Source organism: Sphaeramia orbicularis, chromosome 16 (assembly GCF_902148855.1).
Source record: "Sphaeramia orbicularis chromosome 16, fSphaOr1.1, whole genome shotgun sequence".
In the NCBI taxonomy this organism is placed as follows: Eukaryota; Metazoa; Chordata; class Actinopteri; order Kurtiformes; family Apogonidae; genus Sphaeramia; species Sphaeramia orbicularis.
The window spans coordinates 57,799,349-57,814,752 of record NC_043972.1 but is presented as its reverse complement, the minus strand read 5'-3'; the positions used below and the strand labels follow the sequence as shown (position 1 = coordinate 57,814,752).

At 38.6% G+C, this 15,404-nt stretch overlaps 1 pseudogene; it reads left to right on the top strand.

Moving 5' to 3' along the window:
* The window catches only part of LOC115435845 (zinc finger protein 850-like), a 67,137-nt pseudogene that overhangs the window by 48,803 nt on the left and 2,930 nt on the right, over positions 1–15,404 (top strand).

Genomic DNA, 15,404 nt, shown 5'->3' with positions numbered 1-15,404 from the left:
TAAAAGAAAAGAAATAAGAAAATGTAAAAATTCTTCTTCCTTTGTCATCTGAAGAAATAAGTCTTTGCTTTTAAAAGTTCGATCCATCGATGCAAAGTTATTCTATCAGATGAACCTCCAGCATTATTTGAGAAGTAAGATTAACTCCGAAGCCAATCTGCCACGCTCCTATCTGGACTCAAAAGAGCATCGCTCAGTTATCTTCACTACGTTTTACATTGTAGGGCACGCAACTTCTTAGAGCGTCTTGCACTTCTGAAAATGCTATAATAGCGGTTCTGGTTTTTAACCAAACTCTAGGCATTACCTCATTGATGCCTAGACAGTTGACTTCATTGATAGATGAGTAATGTCTAAATGCCTCTAGTAGAACTTCCCTTTTTTACCGGTCTTGACCAGTTTTGGGTGCAGAAAATAGCCTATTGTTTATGTCACTTCTCTTTTCTTAACGTTATCAGTTAGCTTCAGCTGCAGATGGCTCAGTGCTGCTTACTTTACTTCTCCTTTTCTGCAGGATTTTGTCCTAACATGTCCCTTCACTGCTTTAACATGTCTCAACTTGTCTCCTCTACACACAGTAATCACAAATGAATCAACATTCATTTAAACATTCTTTTCTTAGCTATACTTATTGATCACATTACATATATCTAATTTAATGCAATACATCAGTTCAAATCATCTTTTTAATACTAAGCTGTACTTTAACATTAGTTAAAATGCTGGGTGTTACACTTCTTTATGAGGCCTTCTGGTGCCTGGTGTGACCTGTGGGGCCCTGACCTCTGCCTAACTTGACAAGGGGCAGGGGCTCAAACTTCCAAAAGGGCACATGAAAATGAATAACTACCAATTACAAAGTTCACATTTAGCAACAAGCAACATTATTAATCCACAGCAAGTCAAAGATTGACCAAATGGTCCAGATCAGTGTCCTCAGTACTGGGTGTGTCCTCCCTGAGCCCTAACACAGGCTGTGCACCTTCTGCACATACTCTGGATTCACTTCAGATGTTCAATGGGATTGAGATCTTCGACGTGCTGTGGATTAATAATGTTGCTTGTTGCTGAATGTGAACTTTGTTGAACTACCCTTTGTCATATTTTACATTATCCTCTGGATACTCATCCACTGTTTTGTTGTTTGTTGTATTTTGTTTGTTAATTTAATGGTTTTTTTAAGAACAAGACAGAATTTGTTTTCATATTTAATAAAATGGTGTGAAATGGCATCACATAGAATATGTGAAAAGTTTCTTTTGATGTTCAGTTTCTATAGAAGTGGAAATAAAGATGTAATGTGTAGAAGTTTTTGTGTGTTAATACCCTTAATAACAAGAAATACTTTCATTTTACATCTGGTTTTACACCTACTTTTACAGTGAAACATTGAATATTTAGTTTCTTTTCATTCTAGGACATATTTATGATGATATTTAGGTTTTCCACAGTTAAGAAATAACCATGTAGAGGAAGTGTTAACCCAAGCCAAACCATTTAACATTACATGATAATAATAAAGTTTATATTGTAGTATTTCTAGCTGTATCATTTAATATTGACCAGGTTGATGGGAATATTTGTGGAGGTTTGTGGTCATTTCAAATAAGATTCACTCAAGATGTTTGAGGCGAACACAGATATTACGATAATCGATCCAGCAGTTTCTGAAACAAAACCAGAAATGTCAAAGTGTTGGCACTGATGAAAGAGTCGGGGGATTTTACATAAGATTAGATTAGATTTAATTTATTGGTCCCCGTGGGGAAATTCATCTTCACTGACTGAAAACATTACAGGAGAAAAAAAAAAAAAAAAAAAAAGACTAATATTATACAACACAGATGACAACCACAACAGTGGGGGTAGACATAACGAAAAGAGACATTTATAGGGTGGCAGTTGCAGACTGGTCAAGTTTTATGACTCTTGTACACCAGAAGGGCCGGATTTAGGAATTGGATGAGAAGAAGACTTGGATGTGTTTTCTTTTTATGCAATTTTACATGGGTTTAGCAGAATTTAATTACTTCAGCACATTTTAACCCATTAAGACCCAGTGGTACTTTTATGGCAGCTTCTAAGTGATTTTTTTCTCTCTTTTTAACGTTTCTCATGTGATTTATCACCATTTATTATAATAAAAACCTCTGTGTTTTGCATTTTTCAGTGTAAATCACTTCCTTTACCCTATATTTAATTTACTGATCATGTAGATGTTCATTAAAGCTCAGAGTAAACTTAAAGGTATTATGCAAAAACAGAGAAAACTGAAGAAAAAGTGACTGTTTCAGCAAGTGAGGACTATTACCATGTGTTAGAATTTTGCGGCTAAAACTCAACAGTTTATGGAAATAAAACAGAAGCAAATCTGTGTGAGTGCTTCAGCAGGACTCAGACTCAGGTGGGCACCCAGTTGTTAGAGTGTGCTAGTCTGGGAGCTCATTCCATGACGTGACGATGATATTGAATTATTTACTCACTTACCATCGGTTTTTGGCCCCAAAACTATAGTTGTTGAAGAATAGGACCAGGACCAAAAGAGACAAGTGAATGTTTTGGGCAGATAGCGGGATGGACTCTCACGTACCTGGAATTGCAGCACTTCCCTCCTCCTCATTCATTCTCCAGACCGCATGACATGTGTGTGTGTGTGTGTGTGTGTGTGTGTGTGTGTGTGTGTGTGTGTGTGTGTGTGTGTGTTGCAAGTAAGGTTGCACAGGAGGAAGGGGCGTGGCCTGACAGAGATGAATGGGCACCATGACCAGGTCCAGTGACAGCCAAATTAAACCACTCTTAACATTTATTATCATTGATCAAAATTTTAGTCACGAAAATTTTAGTCATGCAGTTTTTTGCGGAAAAAAAAAAAAAAAAAAAAACAAGTAAAAAGGGCACTTGTAGACAGAGGATCAAAGCGGCAGGGGCTCAAGCCCCCCCGGCCCCCTGCTTTGCACAGGCCAGACTAGAACTAAACTAAAACTAAGCATTTAGAAGGAAATGAAAACTAATAAAAACGATCAAACCTGGGCTAAAAACGAATTAAAACTAACTGAATTAGAGAAAAAAAAGTCAAAACGAAATAAAACTAAACTATAATGAAAAATCCAAAACTATTATAACCTTGATTCCAATCCTACTGAAAAATCCAACATGGAAATCATGGTCAGTATGTGTTTTATTGTCATGAAGATCAACTTGAACAATAACTATCAAACATTATGGGTAGTGGTAATTAATAAATGACGCTGATAATGATTTTGTTATTATTTGACAGAATATAATAATAAGCCTTATTCTGCATCTTCACAGTGGATCTGTAAGTGTAGACATGGCTGACTAAACTGAAGAGGCTCCACGTGACCACAGCTCTTGGTCTGAGTGGCACCTGTTCCACAGACCCAGGGTGACGGCCTCTCAGATCCCACAGGTGTGCCATGTCAGAGGACAGAGCTGTGGAGAGTCACTTACAGAGCGTCTACTGAAGGGAACAGGGCAGACAGCGGACATGAGAAGAGGAGCAGAGGTGGAGCCTGCAGTGTCAGCTGAGTACAGCAAGCTCAGGAATGTTAACTCCTCCCCCTGTGGTCTGCTCATAAAGAGTCAAAATTCTTTCCAACTTTCAGCCCAAAAGATGAATTGAAGGCTATGGAGCCTTCCCCAGATATTTCCACCTCTTTTGTCATGACCCACTCTTTGGTTTGGTTTGGTTGTCTTGTGTTTCCTCCCCTCCCCCTCTGTGTTCTGTTCAGGTAATGGCACACACCAGGAGCTGATCTGCAGTCAAGCTCTCCTCCTGCTTAAAAGCCCTGCAGCTCCTGTGTTGTGTGCCAGAGCGTCTTCGCTTCCATGCTGATCCAGTTCCCTTGGTTTAGTTCGTGTTTTAACTCCCAGTTCGGTGACACCCTTGGTTCTCCATCGTCAGAGATTGTTTCCTTTCTGTAACTCGTTTATTCATGTATAAATAAACTTTTATTTGCATTTACGCTAATCGTGTCTGTCTGTTATCGTTCACCACACGCAACTGGGTTCCTCTTGTCCCTGGTTCATAACATCTTCATGACTTTTCTCCAAACATTATGTCTTTATTCTGTAAATACGGTCTTTTAAAGTAATGGTCATTTTCAGCCTAAAGCCATAATCCTCTCACTTTGTAAAAATGCTGATAGATGAGTTATTGTGAAGGCGTCGTCTCCGTTAGTGATTTCTTCAAACATCTTCTTCCCTGAAACTATTGGCTGAATTCATTTAAATTTGATCTGCATCTTCCTTGGGACAATGTGTACAAAGTTTGTTCACAGTTTAGAAAAATGTAGATTTTTTAAATATTCTAAATGTTCCTTTCCTTCTAATGGTCCATATTTCTGATGGTTTCTAAAATGTAAATGGTTCCAGATATCAGTCTAGTTCCTAGTGATCACTGATAGAAGTCATATATGACTTTGATTGGATGAGTTGAGTTCTCCTCCAGTCAAAGTCAGATTTATTAATTGTCATTCAATAAAAACATTCCTGCTGTTATAGAACGAAACTGAAAAATGCACAGCATGAAACAAAACAAAGAAAAGATTTTAAAAACACCAACTACAACAAACCATTTATATAATAAAATATTAGAAACTGCACTAAAATAAATAGGTTAGTAAAGGTAAAAATATTGCACTATGGAGGGGTCACTATTGCACTTTTTATTGCACATTGTCTATTGCACTTCATCCCCTCAACTTTTGTTGAGCTTCTTATGGCCGTTGGATAGAAACTATTTTAAAATCTGGTAGTTTTGCACCTCAGGCTCCGGAAGTGTTTCCTTGAGGGCAGTAGGGCCTTTGCAGCCAGTTCTCAGCACTCAGGCCCTAATAATAATAATAACAATAATACATTGAATTGGTTTTACTTTACTTTCAGTGACCAAACTAAATAAGTTTTTGCAGTGTTTTGTGATTCTGTAACTATTTAAAGAATCTGCCAACACTGGAGAGTGTGAAAGCTGCTGTAATTGGTCATTTATTTAGAAATTTGCTGTCCATATTAATTTCCATTATTTTTGCATGATTTTTTATTTATTTTTTTTTTAATTCCCCCCTCAGTTGGAGGTACCCCCACTACTTATGGTGCAGAGGAGACTGGCATTGATGCTACTAAGTTGACAATATGTCGGCAGTTTTTTCTTCACAAAATTGACCTTGACTATCTTTTAGCTTTAACCCAAATAAACACATTTACAATAGATGGTTTATTTTGATCGTACTGAACCGTGGATAACATGTACCGTTACATCCTTAATGTACAGTAGGGCCTTTGCAGCCGGTTCTCAGCACTCAGGCCCTGATAATAATAATAATAATAATAATAATAATAATAATAATAATAATAATAATAATAATAATAAACTGAATTGTTTTTTCTTTACTTTCAATGATCAAACTAAATAAGTTTTTGCAGTGTTTTGTGATTGTGTAACCTGACATTTGTCAACATCTTTCAATATCTGTGTTATTATCTGTTCTGTTCTGGTCTCATACAGGAAACACATCTGTTAAGGAGAAACCATCAAATATTGGTTGTTTTGAAAATGTCCTGTCGATGACCTAACTAGTTCATTTAGTCTGTCTGCTTAATCTGGTCCTGAACAGATGTGTTTATTCTGTTACATTTCAGTGACCACCTCTTCTTTTTCTTTTGTTTTAATGTAGAAAGAAGACAAAGGTGGATTTGAAGGGAAACCTAATAGTTGTTATCAGTGAAATGTGACTTTGTCTTGATTTGATGTGTTATCATGTGCATCACTGGGTGTTTCTTCAGTCTGATTAAAACATAGACTTGCTTATGTTTAGTTTCTTGCATTGTCTGACTGTTTTCCAACAGGTTATGGTGATGAAGGAGTGTGAAATGTTGTGTGTAGCACAGATTCCAATCTGGAGTTGAATGTTGACATGTGTCCTCCACACAGCACTGGGAGGATGACTCTACGTTTGTGTGAAGGTTGGAGTTCTCCTCATCCTTCTGCTGTTGGATCATAGACTGTCAACAACATGGCTTCCATATACTTTGACTGAACTCATAAACTGTGTGAAATCTGCAGATGCATATCTTTAATGTCCTACAGATTGGACAATGACTGGACTGATCAGGATCATCAGGCTTGTGACAGAATGGTTCAGGGAGAATCAGACATCATTTTCACACATGGATTCGCCTCCATAAAGTCCAGACTCTAATTTGGGATGTGATGAAGACTTGATGCAGCGGTCTGATTCTCCATCATCAATAATCCAAAATTAATGCAACTGTGGATGGAACAAATATCATGAACGTTATTGTGACACTACATAAGCATTATGTGGTAAAAAAGATGTGACAGTGAATGTCTCCTGTAATCCAAACCAAAGCTGGTGCAGTCAAATATTACATATGTACAAACAGTACACGTGGTCACGTGGTGGAAGTTTTTCAGTGGATTTGGTAGGAGTGTGGGGGACAGGAGGAAAGAAAGAGTACGAGGGCAGACAGGATGGGAGGGGGGAGGGGGGAACATGCATGTGTGTTTATGTGAGTCCTTGGAAAAGTTTGTGTGTGAGGATCAGAGACAGACAGAGGCCTTCTGTCCTTCAGTTCTGATCAGTTCACTCCCTCTGTGTCATGACCTTGGAAAATGTTTGGAATGCAAAGGGAGCAGATTTAGGGAAGATCCAGCTGCTTTTCCTCAGCTCTCAGGGAAAACAATTTAACCAGAAAGACTTGATTTCTGCTTAACTTAGTTCTAACTCAACTTTTGTCATAACTGGGCCTCAGCATTGAACTCCTCACTTCAGAGCAGATAAAGTATCTGATCTGATCTTGAACACAGGAGACCAGATGTAGACACACTGTCATCACAGGGTTACATAGAGCTGAGATCTGCTTGACTTAGAGTCAGAAAACACCAGCCCATTTTTCTTTGACCCAACCCACATAGCCCACAGGACCAGCCCATAGTTTGGGGATCAGCTTACAAGGACAAGAAAAGTGATGCACGGATCCATTTTCTTTCCGGGTGGATCTTCAGTTCTGAGTTATGCCTATTTATGATCAGATCAAATCAAATTAAATTTATATAAAAACAATGAGAGCGAGGTGAATCCTGACTCATCCTTGGAGTTTCCAACAAAAGAACTCACTAACAGAGGACTGTGTCCAGGAGGATCAGCAGAGATCTGCTCCAGACAATTCTAAGGCCGGACTAACAACAAGGTAAGAAGAAAACCTGTGGATTTTGTAAATCACAATTTCAGTGATTGACAACTCTAAATTAAATCGTCTGTGAGTAGTAATTCTCTGATCTCTAAATAAACATTTTATCTATCTATCTATCTATCTATCTATCTATCTATCTATCTATCTATCTATCTATCTATCTATCTATCTATCTATCTATCTATCTATCTATCTATCTATCTATCTATCTATCTATCTAATCTAATTTGTCTTTTTAATAAAAAATATCTTTGATCTTTGGCACACCAGCCTATACAACCACAACTGGCCCCACTGTCAATTACAGGGATTTCAATCCTGGACAAAACATGTAATAATCATTTCATTAGAAACTGTCTTACAGAAATTCTATTCCCTGAAAAACAAAAGAAAAATAATACATTACAAAAATTGGATAAATCTTCAATTGATAAACTTAGAACAAAGTACATGAAATTCCCTGTACCCCCAAAGTTAAAGAAACACACTGTAAAATTATGAATAACATCTGTCCCTCTGAGGATTTGCTCAGGTCGCGGTTTGGCAGTGATGATAATATTTGTACATTTTGTGGTGATGACATTGAGACTACTGACCAGATACTTTTTTCATGTAATGTGGTGTATTTATTTTGGGTTGACATTAACAACTGGTTAAAACAACAGATCCCAGCATTCTCCAATTCAATATCAACCTCTGATGTCACATTAGTATGATCCTCCAGAACAAAAACAATGAATTCTGCTGGAATGGTATTTTGTGACTTGCCAAATTTTTTATTTACAAAAATAGAATTTTGAAGTCATCCCCCAAGTTTATTGTTTTTATAAATGAATTCAAACTATACTTAAAGTCCCTGAAATTAATTGAAAACCTCAAAGCCACAAAATTTTACAAAATGTTCAACAAATTTCCCATAGAAATCAATACTTGAGTTTCCCCCTTGTGCAATGGTTTACAATATTTATGTATTTTATTTTATTTACTATATATTATTTTAATTGTTATCACTTTTTATTTCAAGACTTCTTTTTCCTGATTTGTATTTGTATTCTAATTTAATATTTGTCAGTTGTTGATGTTCTTTTGCCTTGGACAATGTATGCCACACTGACACATGGAATGTGAAATTGCCACACTGAAAAAATTGGGGGTGTTATTTACTTTGAAAACTTAGGAAAGTATTTGCACTTAGAATTGTGAGTAAATTCTACAAGGGTGATCATCAAGCAGGGCCGTGCAGAGAGCTATAAAGGGGCAGGGGCTCAAACTTCCAAAAGGGCACATGAAAACGAATAACCACCAATTACATATGATTTGAAATATTTAATAAATCATTCCACAAAGGATACATTTTTACATTAGTTTGGCAGACAGCTACAATAACAATATGTACTAACTTACAAAGTCGAATAAAGTGATAAAAATTAGGTTTGAAATTCTTTCTTGTTGTGGCCTCCTAGCAGGCCAGGTGAAGATCACTCTGAAAAGGATGGTCTCACTGGTCTTGAATAATCCCCATCCCAAATGTGGCAAGTTCTGGAACTGCAGACATTTACAGGAAGGTAATTAATGTGTGTGAATGGTGTGCCTAATGCCCATGAATAGTATGTAATGTTATTCCTTATATTGTGCTTACCTGTAGTACTTTTTTTCACCCAGTTGCTAAGGGATCCACTACTTTTAGCAGCTTCAAGTAGCTCCTTTCTTTTTTGTTTAATGTGTCTTTGTTTGCGAGGCATCTTCAAACTAAATAAAAAAAACAATAAAATATATAAGAAATACGACAAATACACCCACATACACACCGTGCATGTCAAGTTTCTTTTATTATTCATGAGTGAATGTAAGGGGTGAATGAGTGGCTGGTGGTGGGCAGATGTGGCTACAACAGTAGTTTGCCACCAATGTGTATGGAATGAACACAAAATCCAATGAAAAGTGTCACTGAGTTTCCAAAAAAGATATATAATACTAATGCTACATCTTCATCATCATTATTATTACTATATTTATTATTATCATTCAGTATTATCATTATTAGTATCATTATCAGTATTATTATCATTCAGAGATGAAAGGGCACCATGACCAGGTCCAGTGACAGCCAAATTAAACCACTCTAAACATTTATTATCATTGATCAGAATTTTAGTCACGAAAATTTTTAGTCATGCAGTTTTTTGCGGAAAAAAAAAAAAAAAAAAAAAAAACAAGTAAAAAGGGCACTTGTAGGCAGAGGATCAAAGTGGCAGGGGCTCAAGCCCCCCCGGCCCCCTGCTTTGCACGTGCCAGATTATTACCTCCGCCAGGAGGTATTGTGATCGCTTTGCTTTGTGTGTGTGCGTGCGTGTTTGTTTGTTTGTTTGTTTGTTTGTTTGTTTGTTTGTTAGCAAGATAACTCAAAAAGTTATGGACAGATTTTCATGAAATTTTCAGGAAATGTTGATACTGGCATAAGGAAGAAATGATTAAATTTTGGTGGCGATCGGGGGGTGGGCGTGGGGGGTTGGGCACAGGGGCCCACTGATCTGCCTTGGCGGAGGCCTGCACTCTCTGAGTGCTTTTCTTGTTATCAGTGTCATTGGTGAAAATATTATCAGTGACAGTGGCACAGTGTTTGAACTACCCTACCTGGTGTTTGTACACCTGAACTACTTTACAAACAGGAGCTCAGCTCTTTGACTCAAATCCACATCAGAACAATGTAAACAACAACAACAAAGTGTAAACAATAAGTGTGAACCAAATTAAAGACATTATCCCTGAAATAATAAAACAGTGTCATCCTTTGTGGGTTCGACTGCCTCTCCTTCTGATCCTTTGGTAAATTTGAGTTAAGGACGACAAGTGACAATTGTGGCAGGGGGCGCTAAGTAAAGAAGGGGGGGTGCAGGGATTAGGGAGGAGGGTATAAATTTGTCTGCAGGAAGGAACAGGTGTGTGGCTGGTGGTTCTGACCGGAGGAGTGAGGCGAGTGCACACCTCAGTCCATGCTGGTGTGCAGGGAACCGAAGGAACACTGGTCAGCTGAGGCCCTGTTTTTAAATGTGCCTGTTGTTCGGAAGTGTGTGACATGAACTGTTTTTGTTTCAGACTTGTTTCCCTGCTGAGGCGGCAAATACTGGAAGGGAACCATTTGGACAAACCTGGTATTTTAAACTTTGTAATAGAATCTGCAAACGGTTGTGTATTTTAATGGATTTAATAAAGTGTTTAAGATTTGTATTTGTGCTTTTTACAGAGGCATGGGGGTTCTGTCAGCTGTTTGTCTTGCCATTGTTTTTGTGTTATTAGTTGGTTTGTTTGTTTTCTTTGTCTAGTCCGCCTGGCAGGTGAGCTGGTAACGGGCAGAAAAGATCTGGGAACTGCCCCTGGGGTGGACTAGTTTTCTTTCCTTTTTTGTTTGGTTTGTTTGTTTTACCCCCTCCCCTTAATAACAGTGCTTAGGTTGAATCTCAGTTAGGCTGTCAGGGCAGGCATATGGTGATGTGGTTAAGTTTGCAGTGATACAGACGTGTGTGAGAACCTTAAGCATGTTAAATCACAGAATGAGTTAACCCTTTTGTAGTGTACACAAGAATGATGTGTGTTATTGAACCCCTGCCTTGTTATGGACATGTGGGATATGAACTGAACAGGTTAAAGTGGGCCTACCAACTGTCAAGCAGAGCTTTGGAATAAAACTGTTCAACTTTAATTCCTTCACTGTCATTTTTGATGCTAATTACCTGTGGTGGGAGTAACATAATGTTAGTCCTGTCTTAGAGAATCCTCTTTCAGATGGAACTGATGTTCCCACTAAACAGAGTTTCTGAACCATGTCTTTGGTAAGGCTGGGGTCCACGAGGGCCCGGCTTTTCCACCTCATCAGAGGATCTTCATTTATAGAAGCACATGCTCCTCCAGTTAATCCCGCATCTCCATTTGTTTTCAGTCGTTCGTGTATTAAATATAATAAATATATTAAACGAACCTAAACTCCCTAACCAAAAACAGGAGAAAAGGTGAAAACAAAAAAAGCCGCCTCCTCCCCTAAGTTAGCTGCGCATATAGATGCGTTCACGTGAAGAGGGTGTGGGGCGGAAAAGTCATACTCGCAGATGTCAATAGTCGTTGACGTGAAGGCAGCGTGGACAACCCAGACTCAGTGGGACACAGGTGACACATGGAGACAGCGTGGACAATTTGAATATAAGAACGGCTCACAACTGCGAAGCGGTTTTTATCGTCACCTAAAACAACTCAAAAGACTCGAGTCGTTCGTGAACGTCACATCTCTAGTGTTCTCTGATGACGTTTACAAACTGCGACGGAGAGTCCGACAGAGCAGAGGGATGGAATGGAGTCCGAGCCCACAGGTTGTGTGGAAATAAAGGTTCTCCGTGACCCTCTGTGGATAGAAGGAGGTCTGCGGAGGAGCCCGTATTGTTTTCAGGTGGATTTCCATGATGGAATGGAGCGAGTGTTGAGTTTGAGCAGCTGTGAGACGGAGGAGTTGAACATGGAGCAGCATTAGTCCGGAGATAGCCCCAGGCAGCAGAGCCACAACCAGGAGGAGGAGAGTCCCACGGCAGAGTGAAGAAGTGTTCCACAGTCCGACTGGATAGAACAGCACAGGAGGAAACTGTGGAGGGAGGGAGGGGGAAACCGGCAACGGAGAAGAGAAACAGAGGCAGCAGGTTAGAACTATGGAGCACCCCCCCCCCCCCCATTGTTCAGTCCCTCCAGGATTTCGTGGGCTTTTTTTGTGATTGTTGTGGCCTAAAATGCCTGATTTTGCGGCAGCTTTTCCAGAAAGTTGCGATGATTTGAGGCTTCTTTTATTCAAGTCATTGGAACATGAGCATTTACAAAAGACCTAGAACAGTCTTTTTTTGTGTTTTTAACCTTTAAAAGCACCAGGAAGCAACGATTTTAAACAAAACAGGCTTTTTTTTCATTCATTTATTTGTTTGTTTTGAGCAGAAGAAAAAATTAAACATTTTTTGTGTACAAGGAATTAATATCAGAGCAAACACATTAATAAAGAAAGTTGATCAAGACAAAATAACAATTACCATGTACACTTGTAATAACAAAACAAATTCAGTATGTACTGCTCAAAAAGGAGTGGGAAGAAGAAAACTGATTAAATCCCACCCCCATCTCACATTTATACAACATAACACATGACTTTTGCTTCCTTAATGATATAGTAGTATATTTAGGGTTAGGGCTAGATGGATTACATGCACACACACACACACACACACACACACACAATACAGGAAAAGGAAAGCATGCCTCCACAGGTTCTTTCTTCTTCTCTTCTGTTGCCTTCTACAGTATATCTGCGCTAACCTTGACCCTTTCAGCTCCTGCTCTTGTTCTGGATCCAACAGCCTCTGTCACTGTGACTTATCTCGTCTGTCCTCTTCCAGTTTCAGCCGTTTTCCTTGCATGTTTTGCGGTTGAAAAGTGTCTGTGGAGCAGAGACTTTAGTTTGTGTTCCACCACAGAACAGTTTACCTCCACTTTTGTGTAACACATCTAGAAACTGACTTGCACGAACTTTGGTAGTGGTATTTGTCGGTAAATGTGGGCGTTATGTGTCGCACATGTCTTCATCTTCTCAAAGGTCAACAAGGAAGTGAACGTGATGATGTACATGTCACGTAGAGGGGGGTGGGAAATAGGGGGCTGAGGTGATTGGTCAAATTTGCAGAAAATTCACAGTGATTGGACGAAATAGCAGTGCCGCACAGAATTCGCAGTGATTGGTTGAATTTGCGTTAATAGTTGCGATCGCAACATCGCAAATTCCTGGAGGGACTGATTGTTTTTGGTTCGGTTTGTTTGTGAACACTTTAGCAGCAAAACTATTGGTCAAATTCATACCAGATACATACCAGTTTATAGATTGCCGTGAATGATTTTTTTTTTTTTTTAACATATTTTTATTTTCTCTCATCTTTATTATAAAAGCCAAGTGACCTGTGTGTGTGTGTGCGTGTTTGTGTGTGTATCGGCTTTTTAACTGATAAACTGGACAGAACCAGCCTGTGCAGTACTTCTGTATTTTGGGTCCAGGATCAGACAGAAGAAAACTGAATGTTGATACGACCAATACTTTGTTAGTTGTTAGTTTTTAAAGGCCTCCCTTTAATGCTTTAATCCAGATCCAGCAGGGACGGGGGGCTGGATCTGGATCTGGATCCAGATCAACAGAAAACCCAGGAGAACCAGGTCTGGTTCTTACTGTGGCCCAGTTCCACTCTGCCGGTCCCCGGTCAGACCCAGTCCGTTAACGTTCGCCTCCTCCATGTTCAGTCCTGTGGAAAAGTCTCTGGTCCACGTCCATGTCAATACAAACCTAAATGAGTCCATTCTATTTCCTCCTAATCTGTGTTTCATCAGTAAACTTAGTCAAATCATGTGAATGTGATGAAGTCACACAGTGACATTACTGTAAAGCCTTTTCAAACAATTATTTAACATCATTATGAATGCATTCTTTTCCGTTACTTTTGATTTCAATACAAAACAAAATGAGGGCCATTATTTTTTTCCTATTTTCTGTGTTCCACCAGTAAACTTAGCTCAGCTCCCCATTTGATCAACTCTACTGCTTCTAGAACCTGTGGATTCCCACAGGTCAGTGCACTAGTTTGCTTATAATGGGCAAAATTTCAAATGCCTATAAAACATCAATTTTGTTTCAATTTACTTGAAACTTGGTGCATGTATAGAGGCGACTGATATGACATCAGCACACACATATGTAACAGATGAAATCTGCGTTGTGTAGTAAACGGCACAGATGAACTCCAAGCTGAATGTGTTTTATTCTGACAATAGACAAAGAAGTGAAAAATTTGGAAGTGTACTCCAACAAAAACAAACCATTGGTTTCCAAACAGAGCTGGGAGGTAACTGGGGCATTTTCAGAATTGTGTCATGCATTGTGGGAAGTGGAAGTTCAGCTGCATTATGGCCGCAGCAGCCTGGCAGGAAAGGCACGGCTGGAGCTGCACTTCCCACAATGCACGGAAGTGATTTAGGTGCGTTAGCACGGAAAGACTTATGGATTAGTGATAAGGAGGTTATCACTCAGGTTTTATAAATTTGAAGAAAAATTAGTGATGAAAGTCATTCACAGCTTTAACCTCCTAAGACCCAGGAAATGTCAGCAAAGTAGAAGCTTTTTAAATGTTTTATTAAATAAGTGCCTATATTGGAAACATCATGATGAAACAGTTTTTTTCAGATGCAGTTTTTAAAATTTTTATGGAATGTCCTTTGTGGTGGACAGTTTTCTTTTCTTTTTGTATAAAGTTGTTAAACTCTTGTCCACAAATGTGGACAGAAAGCCCATAGCTGGGTCTGAGGAGGATAAATATAAACTTCCAGTTTTCCCACCTGTCAAAGACAATCCAATCAGCATCCAGATCCTGGTCACAGCAGGTACCAACCTTTTCCAGAAGAACCTTTTTCTTGTTTGTGTGATTTTCTTTTTCTTGTGTGTGTTTTTTTTCTTGTGTGCCTTTCTGTCGTTGTGGTTCTGTAGTTCAGGGTGCAGCTGCAAGAAAAACCAAACTGTTATAACTCAACAATTTTTTATCCAATCAGCACCAAACTTAAGATAAGATAAGATAAGATAAGACTTTATTTCTCCCACCGTGGGGAAATTTCACAGTTAAGAGCAACAACAAGCAATTGCAGAGAAAAAGACAGGTAGAAAAACTGTAAACGTGTGAAAATGAAAATCTGAAGAGAAAATAATAAGAAATTTGGTATTTATATAAATATTCATGTAAATAAAAAATGTGATATTATTTCCACATTTACCTCATCATGGCTTCACATGTATGATCAGAGTCACACCCTGAACATAATGACATGACAATATTGAATCTGACTCCTTGTTCCACCTGTTAGTACCAGTAAATGTTTTGGTGTTTTGATGTGTACACAAGAACATATTCATCTCAAATTTGGTCAGAAAAGTCTTAACAAGCTGAAGATCCAATCCATTAGAGTTGGTGACCTTATGTGACCTCGTATGATCATAGTGGTGCAACGAGTTCTGAGGTTTTGTCATGAAACAAGAAACTGTTTCATAAACACATTAGTACATTATTGAATCTGCATCAGTTTTCACTTGTAGAATAAGAGTATTGAGTTTTCTC